Source organism: Heteronotia binoei, chromosome 4 (genome assembly GCF_032191835.1).
Source record: "Heteronotia binoei isolate CCM8104 ecotype False Entrance Well chromosome 4, APGP_CSIRO_Hbin_v1, whole genome shotgun sequence".
NCBI classification, from domain to species: domain Eukaryota; kingdom Metazoa; phylum Chordata; class Lepidosauria; order Squamata; family Gekkonidae; genus Heteronotia; species Heteronotia binoei.
The window spans coordinates 35,144,102-35,163,429 of NC_083226.1; the positions used below are offsets into that span (position 1 = coordinate 35,144,102).

Genomic DNA, 19,328 nt, shown 5'->3' on the forward strand with positions numbered 1-19,328 from the left:
CAGTTTGAAGAGTAAAGAAACAGACTTCAATAGTGTCACGTCTCCCAATTCAAATTGCTTTCCCCTTCACTACAGTGTATATTGATTTTTCAATGCTAACTTCATCTCCCCTTCAGTACCAGATTAAAGTCTGGAAGGTATTAAATCTGGCATGGAAGGAGGAGTTGAAAGAAATCACACATACATATCCCCCCCCCCCCATTGTAGCTGAAGAGGATTCTGAATTATTTTGTGAGGGTATTATACAATTATAAAGATTGTGGGGTGTAATAACTTCATCTCTGCTTTTCTGCTTGCCTTCAAGGTGATGACACCTCATCCTTTGGAAATTTTGATTTCTATACTTTAGGATCACAGTCAGTCACAGAAGTCCAGTCAACTATGGGAGGGAGGAAAAGAGAGGATGACACCAAAGTTTTATTTATTTATTTTTAAAAGAATGTTGCTGTGGTCAAAACATTGCACAAAGCTCCTAAAGCGGTAGGAGCGTTTGCTCCTCAGCGTTGCAAACTCTCTTCCTTTGTGTGTGTGTGGTGTACTTGGAGAGAAAGAAATCAAACGACAAAGCGTCTTTATTTCCGGGAGAAGACTTCAAAATACGTGCTAGAAATGGACAATTCGAGACCCTTCTCTTTCTTCCTCTACTCTATCAAATGCAAGCTAAAAGTATGTGTGTGGAGGGGGGGGGGAGATTAAAATCAACCACGTGGTAGGTCTAGGTGGGTTTTGTTTTTTTAAAAAAACAACACTTTCCAACCTGCAGTTCCATTTATGTTCTTTCACCCTGCTCGGGGGTGGGGGGAATAAAAAGATTTCGCTTCTCCTTAGATGGACGTATCTCAAGGAGCAGCTTTAGGGAGACCAGAAGAAGGCATCTGCATGCAAGAAGAAACCCCGGCTGGCATTTCTTTGCGTTGATCCCTTGGCCATGGCTGGTCGAAAAGACTGTGATGACCCAGCCGCGGGAGAGCTGCAGTCGAGGGGGCTTCTCTCAGCATCTCCAAGGCTGACGAGGAGGGCTAGAGGTTGGAGGCAACAGCTGGGGAAAGTGAGGGAAGCTCTTCAGGTCGCCCTGGCTGCACTCCCACCTCAGTAAGACTGGGAGCGCCTCACACACACTAAATTATCCCAAGAAGACTCAAGTTTGTAACCACCTTTCCTTCACAGTCACCACTATCTCCTCCATCAACATCTTCTCCTCTTCCATCTCTAGCTACCTTTCCCCTCCTCTGTCTTCCCCTATTCTCCTGCCTTCCCTCTTTTTTCCCCTCTTTCTTCTCCCCCCCCCGTCGTTGTTGTTGTTGTTAGAAAGCCTTCTTGCACCCCCTGGTGCTGTTGCGTTTTGTGTGGTAGGCAAGGAGATTGTCTTCTTTCTTTCTCTCTCTCTCTCGCTCCCTCTGGTTGCTCATTATTCAGAGAGAGACACACAGAGGGTTGAGTGAGAGAGAGAGAGAGACGGATATCTCAGGTCATCTGCAGCTGCAGCAAGCCAGTGAAGGAGAGAGGGAGAGGGGGGAGAGGGGGGAAAAAAAGCAGGGAAAAAGATGGCGATCCTCCATTGCTGAGACCTGGCAAGGAGCACATGAGACTAAGAAGAAGAAAAAAAAACCACCCCAACTTCCATAACAATTTCCAGAAGAAGAAGAGCAAGGGAGAGAGAGAAAGGAAGAAGAGCGGAAGGAGACCGGCACCGGGACCTTGCTGTAAGTTCTTGGAATTATAAAAACCCATCTCGCGAATGGGGAAGAGAAAAGATCTTCTTGTGCTTGTCCCACAGCACCTCGGTTTCCTCCCCTCGCCTTGTCCTTCTCTGGAAATCCATTCATTCAGCCAAGCCGGAGAAAGAAGAGGAAGGGGGGAAGAAAGGGGAAAAAAACTGAGGTGGCGGCGGCGGCGGTGGAAACGGTGGTTTTGTTTAGAGAGAAGTCTCTGTGTCTTGCAACGGGGGAGGAGGAGAAGGAGGAGGTGGTGGTGGAGCTGGTTGCTGCTGCTGGTGGTGGTGGGAGGAGGAAGACAGTTAATTATTTTTTTGTTGTTGTTGCATTAAGGTGGTGGTGGGGGGGAGAGATAAGTGAGAGGAGCCGGGCTGAGAAGTGTGTGGGGGGCTGTTTGGGGGCTTTGGATGTGGGGAAGTGATTGGATCACAAGCGGAGAGGTGGGAAAAAAAGGAGCTCCCGGCGCTGAGCTTGGCTCGACCCAGGCAATCGGGTGACCTCTTTCTTTCTTTGCTTTCTGTTTCTCTCTCTCTCTTTCCTGTTCCTCTTTCTCTTCTTGCAAATCTGGTCCTTCTCTCAGGCAGGCAATAGTGGACCTCCCACCCCACACATAACAAGCTCCCGCCTTGGTTGAAGTTGAGCTGGGGGGGGGGGTCTCCCCTTTGGCTGTGGTGGCTGAAAGGGGGTTGTCTTGGAAGAGGACAGCGGTTAAGCTGGAGAGAAGCCATTACACACACAGTCCTGCTCGCTCTCCTTTGAGAGACACTGAGAGAAGGGAAGAATGGAGATAGGGAGGGTGAAACAGAGGGCTTCACCTCTTCTTGTTCAGTTCCCGGGTGTCTGTGGCTTTCTAGGGAAGGAGGAACAGCTGAGGGCCCCCATCTCTCTTTCTCAACCCCCCTTCCTTTCTTTATCTCCTTGTCCTCCATTTGCAAGCTGTCTGCTTTGGTTCCAGTCCAGACTCCAAAACACAAAGCTACTTCTCTCGTCCTCTCTCTCACACACAGTCTTTGGGCTTTCTCCCCGGTTTTTTTTGTCTTCTTGGAGCAACCCTCTTTCTTCTCTTAGCTTTGTAGTTTCTGCTGTGCACACAGGGGGAGGGGAAAAGGGGTGGGTGGGAAGGCAAAGATCCTGGTGGAAGATCTTTTAGAGATCCTCTGTGCTACATAGTCTGATTCTCAGCCTCGCCCCCTCCCTTCTTTGTAGCCCCAGAGAAAGTTTTCTCTTCTTGGTTTTGGGAAGGTCCTTCTAGGAGGGGTAGACCAGGGTGGCAGGGGATTGAGTTTGCTTTCAGCTTGTGCCCTGCTTTTGTGTGCTAGCCAGCTTGTCTCATGAAGCTACTTGCACGTCTAAGAGGAAGTGAATAGTTGGACAGAGGGCTATGATCTGAGTCAGGTAAGCCATGTCATGTTCTCTAGCTCCACCAGAAAATGGAGGAGAGGGAGAGCAAGGACAGGCTTTTCCACTAGACAAAGCTGAGATGGGAAATGCTCATGCAATTATGGATGTTTCTCCATTTTTTTTTCCTCCTGAAGCTTTGTTGCCAAAGCCTGGCTTGACAAATTTTTTCCCCCATAGAGAGCTGCTTTTTTTTTCTTTTCTGATGGTCTCTTCTCTTTCTGACTCCAGGAAATGGAGGATTTGAGGAAGTTTCATAGATTCTTTTCATAGATTCTCCAGAGAAAGAGAGAGAGATGCACACACAGAGGCTGAAGGAGAGACCTGTGTTCTAAAGGGACACCATCCCCTCACCTTTTTTAGCTTAATTTTGAAGGCAACCTTCTTTGATTTAACTTTTAGGGTTGGACTTCTTGGTATTCAAGAGGTTGATTCAGTTGACCAAAGACATGCAAGGAATAGTTAGGTCCATCTGATAAAGCTGGGGATGTTCTTCTGCAGAATGACATGAAATCAATATTGATCAAGCAAAAAAATGTTGATGGCCTTGCAGTAGACGATCTAGTTGATGAAGCACAATAGCATGGTCTCTTTTGTAGTTTGCAATTTAGATAAATAATCTGGAGTTTGCATGTCTGCTACTAATATTTTATTTTTGACATCTACTCATGGCTTTATGGTGTTCCTCAAAGATAATATAAGACACCTTAAATAATACAATTCATTAGGAGGTTAGGTTTGTTTTCCTTTAATTTTTTTTACTTAACTCTTTGTGGATTTGGGGTCCAGAAATCCATATGGTGGAGTTCTCAGAAAATTCCCAACATGATCCATCTGAACCTAACTGAGCTTGCATGTATTTTCCTCACATTGAAATCAATGGAAGTTTCTGTTTAGAGCATGAATTCTGCTTTTAAGTGTGATTAGGAAAACCCAAGGTTTCAAAAATATTTCTAGAGATATATGGTTCATCCTCTCCCTCCTTTCACTTTTGTTTCATTGCTTTAATTTGGAATACTTTAGGGTCATCCAAAGTTGATGAAAAATATATGTATAGAGCAAACATGTTAATCACCATTAGCTTCCTGGTTACATAAGTGTTTATCCACAGGAACAAGAATTTTGACAATTTGTGAGATGTTGGCATGAATAATGATGTATGAATAATGAGGCAGAGTAACCAGCATTTAAAAGAGGAATTTAAGTTTTCATAGTAAGTAGTAACAATTGAAAAGGGAGATCTAGAAGAGATATATATGAATGTCATTAATTTAACCAGAAGTTATGAGATGGTAGTACAACACAGTCTGAATTTCTGAAATGTTCTATTTGTAAAAATTCACACAGAACATTTGATTTTTGATAGATGTTGTATATTTAAGTTGATTGGACAACTTTTAATTCTGGTTGAATATTTCTTTCTTAGACTTCTGTTATAGTAAGTGAACAATGAAGCTCTTACTGCTGTGGAAAGCATTCCTTGTGCAGCCTTGAGTGATACTGTGAGAAGCTGGTCTTTGAATGGGCCTGATTCTTGATACTGACGACTCCCTTTTTGATTTTATTGAATAAGTGCTGAGTGGAACCATTATTATTTTGTCTCCTATTATTAATCTGTTGTGTGTAAAATTTTTCAAACTTTTTGAACACTAGGAATAAGAACTTGGCTTATCTTTTTTAAAATACAAAACAATACATGTAATGATGAATAGTTTATCTCTGATTTTAAAAGTTCATTTGAAGACATTTAAAAGCTAGCATTCTGGACCTATGAGGCCAAGATACTTCTTGCTAATTAAACTCCTTGATGAATATCTAGTAGGAACGGAACAATTCACTTTGCATGCGTTCAGTGAATATCACAGTGATACTTCCTGTTTAGGAAAGTTAAGATATAAGGGCAGTTTTGTTCATATGAATATATCAGTCAACATTTCAGCAGTGAATGTATAAATTGGTTTCATGGTTTTTGAGTTGGTGTTTGGTGATATGGCTATTTCACACTTCCTTGGCATTCCTTGATGCTGTTGGTGTTCAAACTTTTTGGGAAAGTTACTGATCACACACTTAACATAGTAGCAATTCAGCTACTCCTCTTGTCCAGTGTAAATAATAATTATTTTTTTATATTTTGTTTTTCTAATTATGGCTTAAAATGGTCTTCTTAGAACCATGAAGTCCAGGGAAAAAAACTCTCTGGAAAGTGGATGTTATGTCATTCAATGAAAGATTGCTATTCTATGTATAAATGGTCCATAAGATGAAGATTTTGGTATATGTAAAATGAGAGCAGTTGATAGAGAAAATTAAAGAAATGAAATAGATTTGTTCTTGTAGAAGATTTGGTTTTCTCATCCAGTAGCAGCAAAATATCTACTAAGTTGTGCATATGTAAGAATTTTTTAAAGCCTTTCTAATTTTTGTTGTGTGTGGTGGAACATCAATTTTATATTCAAAGAGAAAATAAAAATAATTTTCCTGTTAATATGCGCTATGCCATATGCCTTGCATTCTCCTACAATAAGGAGTCTGTTGTTCTTTAGCATTTCAACACCCCACCCACAATTGTTTCCCCCCCTAATTTGATGGTTTCATTAAAACAACATTAGGGTCAGTTAGCGCCCAATTAAAGTGAATTGGGAAATTGAATGCTGCATGTCCAAGGTCTAAGCCCTGAACCTGGTGAAAACAATCATTTGACCACACAATAGCTATATATGCTAAGGCGGCAGTTGAGATAAGGAGGCATTATCCATCCTGTTTTTTTTTTTTTTAATTCATACCCCCAGGAGATTTTGAATTAGACCCTATTGGAATTAATGTCCTAGAGACTTCATCTAATTCCTGCATAGCTGTACCCCCTTTCTATAAGTAAACCTTAACCAAATGTGATTTTTTTTTTCTGAATTCAGCTTGAATAATTATCCAGTACATTTTGTTCCTTCAAAAAGAAAAAAAAAAGTATGTCAAAATTGGGTTCTGTTTGACTCCCAATGTCTGATTGGTACTTTTTTTTTGCAACTATAGGAAGGTTAAAGATTAAATTATTGTATCTGTTTAAGAGATAAAAAGGCAAGGTGTATTTGGAAGACATTAATTGATGGAAGAGGAATCTCACGGTGACATTTGATGGTGGAGGAATGCATTTCACAGTGATTACTGGAGTTCTAGCAGATGTGGTGCTTTGGAGCTGTAGGGACTGGAAGGCTAGAAAGGAAGTGCTGAACTTTTATGATAGTTCATGCCTGAATTTTGAGGAAGGTGGTTCAGAAAAAAATATAGATTGTTCCCAAAATACGCACTCCTATTTGAAAGAAAGAGGAGAAAACGAGTAAAGTGAGACCATCTCCAGTAATGTCTTTGTGGATTATTTTCAGAACAGCATACCTGAGATTGCAGTACGTTTTTAAGATAGTTCTAATCTAGAATAGCTTTCTCTGCATGTTGCACCTAATTTTCAAATTAAAATGAAATGCAGAGGCCTGCAACTGTTACAACTGTGGGGAGGGGGGAACCTCCCCAAGAATGAAATCTGTGGATGAACTGCTGTGAAACACACATTGGTTAACACTAATTGTTCAGGCTTGGAGGAGGTGGGTGGGGAAGGTCTGTCTATAGCATCTACATTGTAACCAAGAGTTCACCAGGCATTAAAATGTTGCAAAGAACAATTTCCCCCCCACCCCCATCCTGACAAATCTGGGGAAAATAGATACACATTGTATCAGGTTTTTGGGGAAGCATTAGTTAGTTTTGGTCTGCTAGCCCTAAAAAGAGTGACTTCTGTCTAAGTCCACTGAAAGTCAATGGGCAAAGAAGGGTATTGATTCTGTTAAGGATTGTACTGTAAGACTGTGCCCCAAAATTATTTTACCTGGGAACTGGTTTCTTCTCAAATTTGCCCATCTTTTATGCCAGTAAATTTAGGTCCCACATAGGATAAAAGTTCATTAAAAATTGCTCTAGATGCTCTTAAATGCTTATGACAGTGATTTCTAGGAGAAAAGTTGTTAGATAATGTATATTGATAGGCATGAGTGTTTCCCATACTTTTCATAATAAGGACATAGGTTCGAGTTTTCAAAAAAACTTTGAGTAACAATTCAGTTCTTAGAGGCCAAAGTCACAGATCTCACATGACATGCTTTCAGCCCCACTTTCATGTAAACCAGCAAGCTGTTTAAAATGTGCCTGAATCATGTTTCTGAGACCAATGTATGGCCATGCTGGAGGGTGGATTTACAATTGCATTCTAACCCTCCTGTCCTTTACAAGGCAGCTATCATTCATTATACTAAAAAAGGACATATTTTGTCAATCAATATAACAGTCAGTCATCCTCCTTGTGATTTTGAAATAGTACATTAAATGTTGCATTCCAGAGTTCCACCCACCCCTCTTCCCCAGTCAGCCAGTGCTCAGCAGGGAGCTGCTTTCTGGGCAAGAGTAATGCTTCCGGGATTCCCTTGAACCTGTCAACTGGAACACAGACTGCATCAGAGAATCCTGGGGCAAACTGACTCTAGCATATTTTAAATCTCTTCGTTATGATGATGTCACGGCTCACATATCAGCAGAGAGAAGAAAGATGGTGGTTTTGATTTTTCAAGGCAGTCCTCATCTTTTGCTGCATACAGTTACAGAATCACTAGGATGAACAAAATGAAAAGTCTACATCTTCATGTAGTGTGTAATTACAGACTGAATTGCCCAATACAATAGTTACTAGTTTGGGGTTACACGAGTTCATGGAATGTAGCTTTAGCAATGGCAGTCAAGTACAGGGCAAGCAAAAAAAAGTTTAAATTGTGCATGGCACTATGAATAAGATTTCATGTGGCTTATTGGGCACACATATGTCTAGACGTATAGTTAGCACTGAATCTAAGGCAAATTATATATGGTAGAACGCGTAGAACTGAAGAAGTAAAAAGCAGTGTACAGCAGCATCCTAAGCAGAGTTCCTACCTTCTAAGCCCATTGACTTCAGTGGACTTTAGAAGAGAGCAACTCTGTTTAGGATTTCACTGTTAGGTAAGTTCTGTGAAGTGTAGGTCTATGGATGTCTGTTGACTGTAACAGCTAACATTTGCTATGGGCTGATCCAGAAAGGCTGTTTTGGGGTTTTACATTGCACCTTCAGTTGCATCTTTTGATCTTTGTGTATTCTTCCACAGCCTTTTATTTTTGTACTAATGAAAACTATCAGTGTCATTACAATCCAGAACTCTTCATGTACAAATCCCATAATCCCTACTCTTTAAATTTTAGCAAGAGACTTCACAAATTCTAAGAACTTTTGTTTCTCCCTATTATCCACAAACCAAACTTGCATTAATGGGTAGAGATATTAGAACGAAGTTAGAGTTAAGACTGTTTTAATTTGTCTTTTAAAAAATTACTCTTGGCTAATGGTAATAAATTGCTGCATGATAGGTGATAACTGCTGTTGGGAGAGAGACAGTTAACACTGCAAATGGTTGAACTTCACCGTGGCATGATTCCAGATGAGTTGACTGTTGAAAATAAAATGTTCCAGAAGAACTGGGAGAACAGGAAAGAAGTTAAAATAGCATGGTTTGTATGCCAGTGCTGAGAGAAGAAAGAGGAGGGGGAAGGCAGACAGAAGATAATTATCCTAAATCCAACTATCTCTTTGGATGAAGGGAACAGAATTTTAGAGATGTATCTGAATGATTCCTTAACTTTAGCTCTTGCGTTATCTCAGATTCATTCTTCTGCTTAGTTTTGCTTCCAGTAGAGCCAGAAATCAGGAAATTGGAGAGCTTTGCTATAACTTATGCTACTGTGACAACTTTGAAAAAAACAACTATCTGAAGTATGTTAAGCTGAACATAGAAGAGATGCACCAAGACACTTGGGTCTGTTTGGGTAGTACCTTTTTCAGTGATATCTTTGTGCAACTATTATTAACTGTAGACTTGTCAATGGATCAGAAATCAAACAGTAGTAAAATATTTAACCCATTCATTTATGAAGTGTAACAGCAAGCAGACAGAATGCTAATTATAAAGGAATAATCTCTTAGAAGAAGCTTTGTGAAACATCATGACTGATTGTATGAAGGGCCTTGGTTCCCATTGCAAAGATATTGATAGCCCTGATAGTTCAATACTTATCAGTTGAAGTTTTTCTCCCCGCCCCCCCCAGGTTGAGACATTTTGATGAGCAACTTTGCTTCATGGTCCCTGTTCAATCTTGTTTTTGAGTTTAGAGATGTCTGCAGTTAGAGCACATTGTTCGCTTTAATTTGGTTTCTAGCCAGGCTTAGGAACTGAAACCACCTTAGTTGCCATGATGTTTGCTTAAAGAAAAATAGGAGGAAATTGTGGCCTTGTTGGTTCTTCTGAAACTTCAGTGACTTTTGATATCAGTGATCATGGTGAGCAGGGCTGGCTGGTTTTAAATTCCTTTGTGGTTCCTTATCAGAACCGGTGGTTGTATTCTTGAGTGGCTCATTGGTACTAGAATGTGGTGCTGGGAATGGCTGCTTAGTTTAATGGTCCTTGTACTGTGAGAGCTTGCTGAGTTCCATCTTTTCCTCTATACTGTTTAACCTTTATGTGGAAGGCCGCTTGGAGATTTAAAATAAATTGTTATCTGTATGCTGGTGGCACACAATTGCCTCTCCTTTGTGTCTTGAGTCAGTAGAGGCCCAGATCAGTTGTTGGGAAACAATGATCCAGTGGAAGAGGGCCAATAAACTGAGGTTCAATCCAGATAAGATTGAAATGCTGTTGACCAGCACTTGGCAAACAGGAAGTGTGGGGTTTGCCTGTTCTTGACACTTGAATGCCTGCTGAAGAAGCAGGCATGTGTCTACCGATAGATGTGCATGTCTCCTCTGTGGTGTACAGCACCTTTAGCCAACTTTGGTTGGTGCAGTATCTGTGTACCTTCTTTGAAAGACATGATGGGAGCTGCTATGGCTTTGCAAATATTCCACATTCAACTCTCAGAATCCCCAGTTAATAGGATCACATACTTGGTGATGTGATGTGAAAGAGCTCTAGCTAGGCACAATTCAAAGTGCTGGTTATTCCTTTAAACCTCAGCTGACTAGCTTGGGATCAGGGTATCTAATGACTGCTTGCTCCCAGACTGTGTTGTAAGCCCTACTCTGCATACTTCAGTTATCAGGAACCATGAGGGCATTGCATTATGGTGCCTTGTTTCTGGAACACTCTCCTCACAGTACAACTGCCTAATATCAAGTTTATTATGCTTTAGGTGTTAGGTGAAAATATTGCTGTTCTGCCAGGCTTTTGGTATGTGTGTGGAGGTCCTACTGTGTCTCCAAGCTTACTGCTGGCCTAGTTTATCCTAATATGGACAAAAACAGAACCAAGAGGTGCCAAGTGGCATGTCTCTCAACATGCTAAGGCCCTGGTTGATGCTGCTCAGCACCAAGCCCCTTCCAAGGCCACCAGTCCTGTCAAGCAAATGATGAGGTAGCTTGGCAACAGGCCTTCATTCTTAGATGCCTCAGAGCACTTGCCAATCAGCTTCAACTTAGCTGCCAACATGGACCAGGCCTACCCCCTTATTTAGGACCTTACCAATTTTCCAGGATTTTTGTTGACTTGGGGAGGTCCATTCCCCCCTGACCCGGATGACCAGGCTAGCCTGATTTCAACAAATAGAAGCTAAGCAGGATCGGCCCTGCTTAGTACTTGAATGGGAACCTACCAGCGAAGCCCAAGGTTGCTGCTCAGAGGCAGGCAGTGCAAAACCACCTCTCTTTTGTCTTTTGCCTTCAAAAGTCTATGGGGCTGCCATAAATTGGTTGCTACTTGACCGAATTTTCCACCACAATGTTTCCCATCTGACTATTTGGAATACTGGGGTGAATCCTAATATTGTGAGAGACAGTGAATCATATGGCTTTGTTGATGGTCAGTTAATTTTTTGCCTTTTCTGTATTGCTTTTTTGTTGATTAAAAGAAGCTTTAATGTTTTGGGTGGATAAGTTGGAAGCTCTTCACGAGTGTTTACATTGAGAGGCAGGGTGTAAATGCTTAAAACAAATAAACAGCTAGCAGTAGAAGCCAGACGTATGGTGTTCTCAGGACTGGGGAAGGCTGGACAAAAAGTCCACCAAAAAGAATTGCAGAATTAAAATTTGCATCCTGCAGAAGGAATGTGTGTGTATGTGTACATGCCTTTGTTTGTTTGACCCTGAGTCTTGCAGTGCATTGGGAGTAAGGGATTTTCAATGCTGCCATTGCAAGTTAAGAAAGTCCAAGGTCACTACTCAGAGGCAGGCAATGGCAAACCACCTCTAAATGTCTTTTGCCTTCAAAACTCCTTGAGGGGTTGCCATAAGTATGCTGTGACTTGATGGGAGGAGGAGGAGGAGGAGGAGATTCTTTTTCTTTATATAGGAATAACTTGTTAGGAGCACTTGCAATGTGTGATCACCAATACTTTTAGTTACTTTATCCCAATGGCTTGCTTACATTTTTGAGAAAGAAGACCTATAAATGTTACTCTAGGCATGTGGGAATCATTTCTCTGTAATTCTTGTATGAAAGGGCTTTTATCTCAGAACCAACATTTATTTCGTTTTTACCTTGCTCTTCCCTCAAGAAGTTCAGACCACACCCCCTTATTTGTAGCAGTTGACTATTATCATGTGTTGTCAGATCACTCTCCTGGTATGTATAGGCAAAAAGCACCTGCTCTGTTTCTATGAGATTCCTTGTATTTCTCTGCCATTAAAAACCAAAAAACCTGCATGGCATTGTTGTCAACGTACAGCATGGGTACCTATTAGAGAAGGGGAAGATTAAAATACATGTTTTTTTAACATGGTGATCCAGTGACTTCTGATGTCCCAAGGTACTAGTGAAAAAAAAATGTTTGGAAAGAAATTAGCAATATTCAGAGTTGCAATGTTGCTTTAGGCTAGAATGTTAACTTATTGGCTGTTGATTTTTGTTAGGAGAGGTTTTGGAGCAAAGCTATTGGTTTTGGTTAGGAGGGCTAGCATAGATCTGGTTGACAAGGTGCACTGAGGCAATGTTATTGATTGCAGCTGATGAAATGTGCATTGTAAACAATGGCTTGCTATAGTTAATACCAGGTAGCACTTGTGTAAGTAGTCAAGGTTGCCTCTAAAGATCACAGACCTGAAAAGTGACAAAAGTGATATGAAGAAATTTCAAACACTGGCTTCTCCGGTAAGCCATAACAATATTACTTAGCATGTCTTAGTGTTCAGAATGATTACTTGTATTGCTTTATTTCATGCTTTATTTTTTGCTGACGTTCAAGGTGGATTGCTCATGTTCAAACAGTGCAATAACCTCAGAAGATATGCAGCCAACAGTGCACAAAACAGTGCACTAAAAACAGCATAATTCATACCAGTAGTGAAACAGAGCTGAATTGCAAAATAGGCCTTATAATAAACATTGAAATATGTACAAGGAACAAAGCAATGAAAACTGACTAAATTTCACAGATGTTAAACAGCCTTATTTCCTATTATAAAATGCTCTCTTGATCAGTTTCATTTTACATATTCTTTGGAATGATAAGAGCATGGGAGGTACATTGTCTTTGTAATCCTGACAATAACCTTGCAATTTAGATGGCTATTATAATGCCCATATTGTTGATGGAGCTGGGAGAGGCTGAGGCTGCTAAAGAGCAGCTTTCTTATTTAGAGAGTTTTTCACTGAGGGAAAATTTGAACCAGGAACTTGTGCCTTGCTATTCATACTCACATGCCAGCAGTTACAAGGTGTGAAGGTGGAAATAAACCAGAAGTAATCAGTAAGGCATGTAACCATTGTGCAGAACTTGCATGTGGTTCAGGATATTTTTAATGGATTGTGAAATTTTACGTTTTTTAAAATGCTTAGGTTATGCTGAAATCTGTCGGTCTCTTAAAGTAAATATCTGGAAGAGCAAAGGGAAGGCTGCTAAATTATCCACTTTTGCCTCTCCCACTCTCTTGAGTACTTTGCTTTGTAATTAATTGCTTAGTAATTATCAAGGGAAAGGAATGACCTGTGGCAGAACATTCTTGTGAAAGCATCTGATATCTCATAAAGCCATCTGACACTTGAAGTGCCTAAATGATCTTGGAGATGAAGATATGTGATGGGTTTTTAAAAAAAGAAAAAAACAGTGCATGGCTATTTATTAATGGAAAGCTTGGAAGGCACCTGAAAACTGGAGCTTTGGCTGATGTCACTGCATGAGGTTGGCTTTCAAAGGATGCAGGGATCAGCATGTCGGGAAAAGGAAACAGGAGACACACAAGCAGAAAGCAGACAGGGCTATTGAGCAAGCACAAAAGTAGGTTAAGGCATTCCATAAGCCATGTGTAGTGGAAACTCTCTGGAAACAGTGCTATCTGTGTTGGAGAAAAGAGAGGCAATGGAATGAAGGAACACAATGAAGGAGCACAAAGAAAGCGTAGCATTTTATAAAAGGTTCCTTAGGAAGATCACAAGAAATCAGTGTACTCTTGTGGACAAAGTACATGAGATAACTTTTTCCCCCTTTGGCTGATAGGTACTAAAAATGGAAAGTGCTGTCATATGTGGGCACAGTCTGGTTCCATGAGCTTTTGGACAGTTGGCAGTATAACTGATAAGCAGTTCAAACAGTATAACTAAGTTGTGGAAGAACTGTGGCTCTGGCCCTGCTGTATCATGCCATGTCATAACTGTGGTGAAGACAGAATGCATGCAAGGCCTTTCTTTTTATGTAATATCTCAGGATCTTGACAAAGATGGACGCATTGGTGGGAAAAGCAAGTCAAAATGTAGTTCATGTTTAGTGAGTGTTTTTTTGGGGGGGGGGGGAGGAAGCCTTGCACTGCCACGTTGCTACAAAGGCTGCTCATCTGTGCCCCCCTCATTCTTCTGGGCCTTGGCAACTGCATCCTGGGACAAGCTTTGGACAGTGCCCACCAATTGCTGACCTGTGTTGCCTATTGCCTTGTGTTGTTTATACTAGCTTCCAATTTGCTTCTGGTTGCTAGTATTGACCTTTAAAGCTCTATACTGTTTGAGGCCAGCATGCCTGATGACTGTCTTACCCCATACCTATCTGTCCAATCTGGTCATCTTTAGAGACCCTGCTTTGGGTGCCCCTGCCATCTGAGGCTAGAAGGGGCAACCTTCCAAAGGGCCTTTTTAACTGTGGTGCCAAAACTTTGGAACTCCCACCCAAGAGAGATTTGTCTGTCTCCCACTGTCATTGCCTTCCACCAGCAGGCAGACTTTTTGGCTTGGTGTACCCCCAGTAAATTCTTATTGACTCTCCTCCATGGTAGAGACTTTTATATCTGTATGTTTTTATTGTATTGCTAAATATTGATATATTCTGAGTCAAACCACTGATTACAGGTGGGATTAGGAATACAAATTGGTTTGGCTACAGAGTTACAAGAAGCAATTATCTGAGCATAAACTAAGTTGGCCTCCTCCATAGAACAGGTTTTAGCAATAATTGTTTTAAACTCCGAAATTCTAAAAGCTGTTTTCATTTTTAAATGCTTGATGCTTTGATGTTTGCCACCTTGGGGACCCTATTTTGGTGGGAAGGTGGCATAAAAATATTTTAAATAGATTAATAAAATAAATCTGTGAGCCTGAAAATTTAAATGTCAGAGGTAGAATGGAAAGTGTGTTCAGTTATAACTTACTAGGAAGTTAATATGGTGTTTCACAGAAAAACCTGTTAGTATCTAGATGCTCTTGATGGTGCAGGTTTTCAACATCTTGTATTTCCTGAAACTAAAGCAATCACACAGATGAATTCTTGCAACTCTCTTATACCTCCTTCCATAAACATTTCCACCATTCTCAGCTCAAGAAAAACCCATAACCAGTTTGGTAAAAGTCAATTCGATCAGTTGGGTTAAGGTATCTTTAGCACTGTTCAAACAGTGTAGTGAACTTGTGAAAGAATGTATTATTTATGTCTCTTCCAGGAAGAATTCGTGGTCTTGTGGTTAAAGGCATAGAGCTTTTGATTGTGGAGATAATGGATTTGTTGCTCCAGAAACCAAGCAATTATAAAAGAAGCTCTACCTGCTGACATACCTAGGAGAGTACCGTTTTACTCAAACCATGTTTTTGCTTATAATTCTTGGTGTTTATTTGAAGGTGTGGGGGAGGAAAGTTGCCATGTTTGTGCTGATGACTTTCTCTGTTGGTAGACAGGATTTCCCTCCCTCTATAGCATTTTTAGTGGTGCAAAATCTCTTGTGTTTTCTTGCCAGATGTCTTAATGCATGTTATTTTTTGCATGTAAGGGAAGATAAGGATATGGTCATATATTTATTTGAGGCCAAAAGATACCCCAGTGCCAGGGGTTACATTGGACCAGAGTGTGTTCAGACCAATGTTCCCTCTAAGCTGTGGAGTCTTGTGAGCAAAAATTCTACTTTGAGCTACCGATATTAAAGTTGTGATCTACTACATAATTTAGTTTGCTCTGGGGCCATTTTTTTCCTGGGCTAAGACAAAAATTTGTGAGCAGGAGGGTAAAAAACTGAGCTAACTCACACTAACTCAGTTTAGAAGGAACACTGGTTCAGACCGCCAGGAATGTCCAAAATTTTAGATATTTATTGCTGTCATTTCCCCCCAGCTTCTACCAAGGAACTCAGAATGGTGTGCATGGTCCTCCTTTCCCTTCCTTCATTGTTCACTCCCAACAACACAAACTCTGTTCATAAGCCATGTACATAGCCATGTACATAGTGTACACTTTGTATGTGTGTGTTCACTAATGCTTATGTTACGTCCAGCTCATGTACAGCTGAATGCATAATTGAAACTACATATATCCTAGTATTAGTTCCCAGTTTAATTTGTAAAGTAATTTAAATCAAGGCAATTCAACAGTGATTTAAACTAACAAATCAAATCAGTTAAACAGATCTATTGATTTCCCAATGATATGATTCAAATATGATTTATGCATCTAAATGAAGCCTTATCACTGCCTTGGAGTATAATTCAAAGCCTTTGGTTATGACATACCTTTTTTGCATTATAGGGTTTCTCTAGTTAGTGAATGATTGTAAAATAAAGGATTTCTGACTGGTTTTCTGTGCACCCACTAAGCAAGATCACTTACTTGAACTGCATACGTATTTATATGTCATCAAGTCATAACCATTATGGCAACCTCAGCAAGGGGCTTTCAAGGCAAGTAAGAAGCAAAGGTGGTTCACTATTGCCTTTTGACAAGGTACCTCACCAAAGACTCCTGAGTAAACTTAGCAGTCATGGGATAAGAGGACAGGTTCTCTTATGGATTAAAAACTGGTTCAATGAGAGGAAGCAAATAGGTATCAATGGACATTTCTCAAAACAGAGGAAAGTAAGCAGTAGGGTCTCAAAAGGATTGGTATTGGGACCAGTACTATTTAATACAGGGGGTCAAATTAATTTGTTATGAGGGCTGAATCTGACATAAACGAGACCTTGTCGGGCTGGGCCATGTGTGTCATGAAATGTAATGCCGGGTAGTGGAGATATAAACCTTATAAAGGACACAGACAAAAGACAAAGTTTTTTTAAAAACTTAAAATAAAACATGATTAAAACATTAGCAGTCGTTGGTCTTAAGGGTGGTTTCTTTGTATCTCTCTCATGGGATCCGGGGAACTGGGCAAAGGAAGCTCTGGCTTTTTCCTTCCTCAGGGAACCAGGAGGGGGAGGAGGCTCAGCCAGCAGAAGGAAGAGAGGCTTGGCTCAGTAGCTCTGCTGTGCAATTCAGAAAGCCTGGTGAAGCAAGCTCTCCCTTCCCCCTTCCTCCCTAAGGAGGAGCCTCAGCCAATGGAGAAAATAGAAATGTTGCTCTGTAGCTCTTGTGCAATTGAGCAAGCCTGGCAAAGGAAGCTGTAATGCAGAAGGAAGCAAGAGAGGGAGAAGGAAGCAGATGACAACCAGCCAGTTATTTGGGGGCCTGATTCAGCCCCTGGTCTGCGTGTTTGACACCCCTGATTTAACATGTTCATTAATGGCCTGGAACTAGGTGTGAGTAGTGTAGTGGCCAAGTTTGCAGATAACACTGAATTATTCAGGGTGGCAAAAACCAAGGCTGACTATGAAGAGCTCCAAGAGGACCTCCACAAACTGAGTGAGTGGGAGACAATGTGGCAAATGAAGTTCAGTGAAGTTGGTAAGTGTAAGATGATGCACATTGTGACAAAAAATCCCAACTTCAAGGACAGGCTAATGGGATCTGAACTTGCTACTGAGAGGGAACAAAATTTTGAGGTCATAATGGATACCTCAATGAAAGTGTCAACCCAGTGTGCTGCAGGGGTGAAAAGGGCAAACTATATCTTAGGGGTTTATTGAGAAAGGGATTGAAAATAAAATGGCCAATATTGTAATACCCCTTTATAGATCTATGGTGTGGCCTCTATTGGAATACTGTGTACAGTTTTGGTCATTGTATCTCAAAAAGGACATCGCAGAGCTGGAAAAAGTACAGGAGAGGGCAATCAAGATGATTAGGGGATTGGAGTATTCCCCCTATGAGGAAAGGCTGAAGAGTCTGGAACTTTTTAGTTTAGAAAAGAGACTAGGGGAGGATGTGATAAAGGTTTATAAAATTATACATGGGGTGGAGAGAGATGACAAAGAGAACTTTTTCTCTCTCTCCCAAATACTAAAATTCAAGGGAACCCAATTAAGCTGATGGGTAGTAGATTCAAGATGGACAAAACAAATACTGCTTAACATAGAGAGTGATTAAAATGTCAAATTTGCTGCCAGAAGATGTAGTGATAGCCACAGGAATAAACAACTTTGAAAGGGAATTAGATAGATTCAAAGAGGATAAGTCTATCAGCAGCCACTAGCCATGGTGACCAAAAGGAACCTCCGTATCCAGAGGCACTAAGCCTCTGAATCCCAGAGCCAGGAGGCAGCATCTGGGTAAATGCCTCAGAACTGCTTGGCCACTGTGTGAGAGAGAATGCTGGGGGAGGTGGACTAATGATCTGATCCTTCAGGCTCTTCTTATATTATTTGCAGTCTTTCTTGGTGGTCTCCCATCCAAGTACTGATCTGGCTTAGCTTACAAGATCAGACAAGACTGGGCTATACTATGCTACTTTCCATCCCTCTTACTTGAACTAGTGGTGTGCAAAAAGAAAGTATGTTTGGAATAGGGTCATATGTATTTTAAACCTGAATGGGATTCTTTAATATTAGAAGCAAAATTACTTGTATGAGGAAAGCAGTCCTATGATGATTTTCACCAGTTTTAATGGAAAGCTCATTTATGGATGTAACTTGCCCTCCATTCATTTAGAATGGAATTTTTTCAGGAATTGCACCTGTCAGCCAAGGGATTCTTCATCTCAAATTTCAGGCAGATTGAAGAAAGCATCCCCATTTCATAGGTGGTTAAAATTCTTGCTTGTTGCAGGCACAGACAGGCATGAATTGGCATGTGACTAAGCTTTTCTTCCTAACCTGGGAGCCTCAGGCAATAAGGGGAAGATGTAGATTTTTACAGAAATTAAGTGCATAAGGCAAGGAAACTTAAACTCTCCAACTTATGTAATTGTGCTGTTTCTTTCACACAACCCCCCCCCCCTCTCCTCCATGTGGCCAGCTTCTCCAGTTTAATCCTAGGTGGGAGAGAATGCAGGTCCTTTGCTAGGGCAAGATGCAGGATAGGATAGGGTTTGTCTATCCTCATCTGTGTATTTTGGTTTTGGTTAAAAATATATATATCCCCACCCTCTACTTTCTTTTCTTATGAATGGGTACTGTTGCTTGTCTTTTCCTTCTGCTGGAGCTCATAGCATATGTGTGTGTGTGGGGGGGGGGGAGAATTCGTACAATAGTCACAAACCAGAAGTGACAAAAGAGTAGCTCTTGGAATTGCTAGAATTTCTATGTTTTTACCATAGACTTCCCAGCAATTCCTAGAACTACCTATTGTCACTTCTGGGCTGTTCTTTGATTGTACCTGGAAGTGATGGGGTGACATTACCAACATCACACACCCCTCCATCAATGTTCCCTCTAAGCTGCAAAAATTCTACTTTGTGAGCTACTGGCATTAAAGTTGTGAGCTACTGCATAAATTAGTGTGCTCTGGGATCATCCTTCCTGAGCTAAGACAAAAATATGTGAGATGGAGGCTAAAAATCTGTGAGCTAGCTTACGCTATCTCAGCTGAGAGGGAACACAGCCC

The 19,328-nt window shown here is 40.9% G+C and overlaps 1 protein-coding gene across 6 annotated transcripts in view; it reads left to right on the forward strand.

Moving 5' to 3' along the window:
- The first annotated feature begins 1,283 nt into the window (after positions 1-1,283).
- ZNF462 (zinc finger protein 462) overlaps positions 1,284-19,328 on the forward strand; it is a 173,815-nt gene continuing 155,770 nt past the window's right edge. For all 6 annotated transcript variants that reach the window (XM_060237110.1, XM_060237108.1, XM_060237114.1 and 3 more), the window contains exon 1: positions 1,284-1,703. The gene's annotated coding sequence lies outside the window, so the exon portion shown is untranslated. The remainder of the gene's footprint in view (positions 1,704-19,328) is intronic.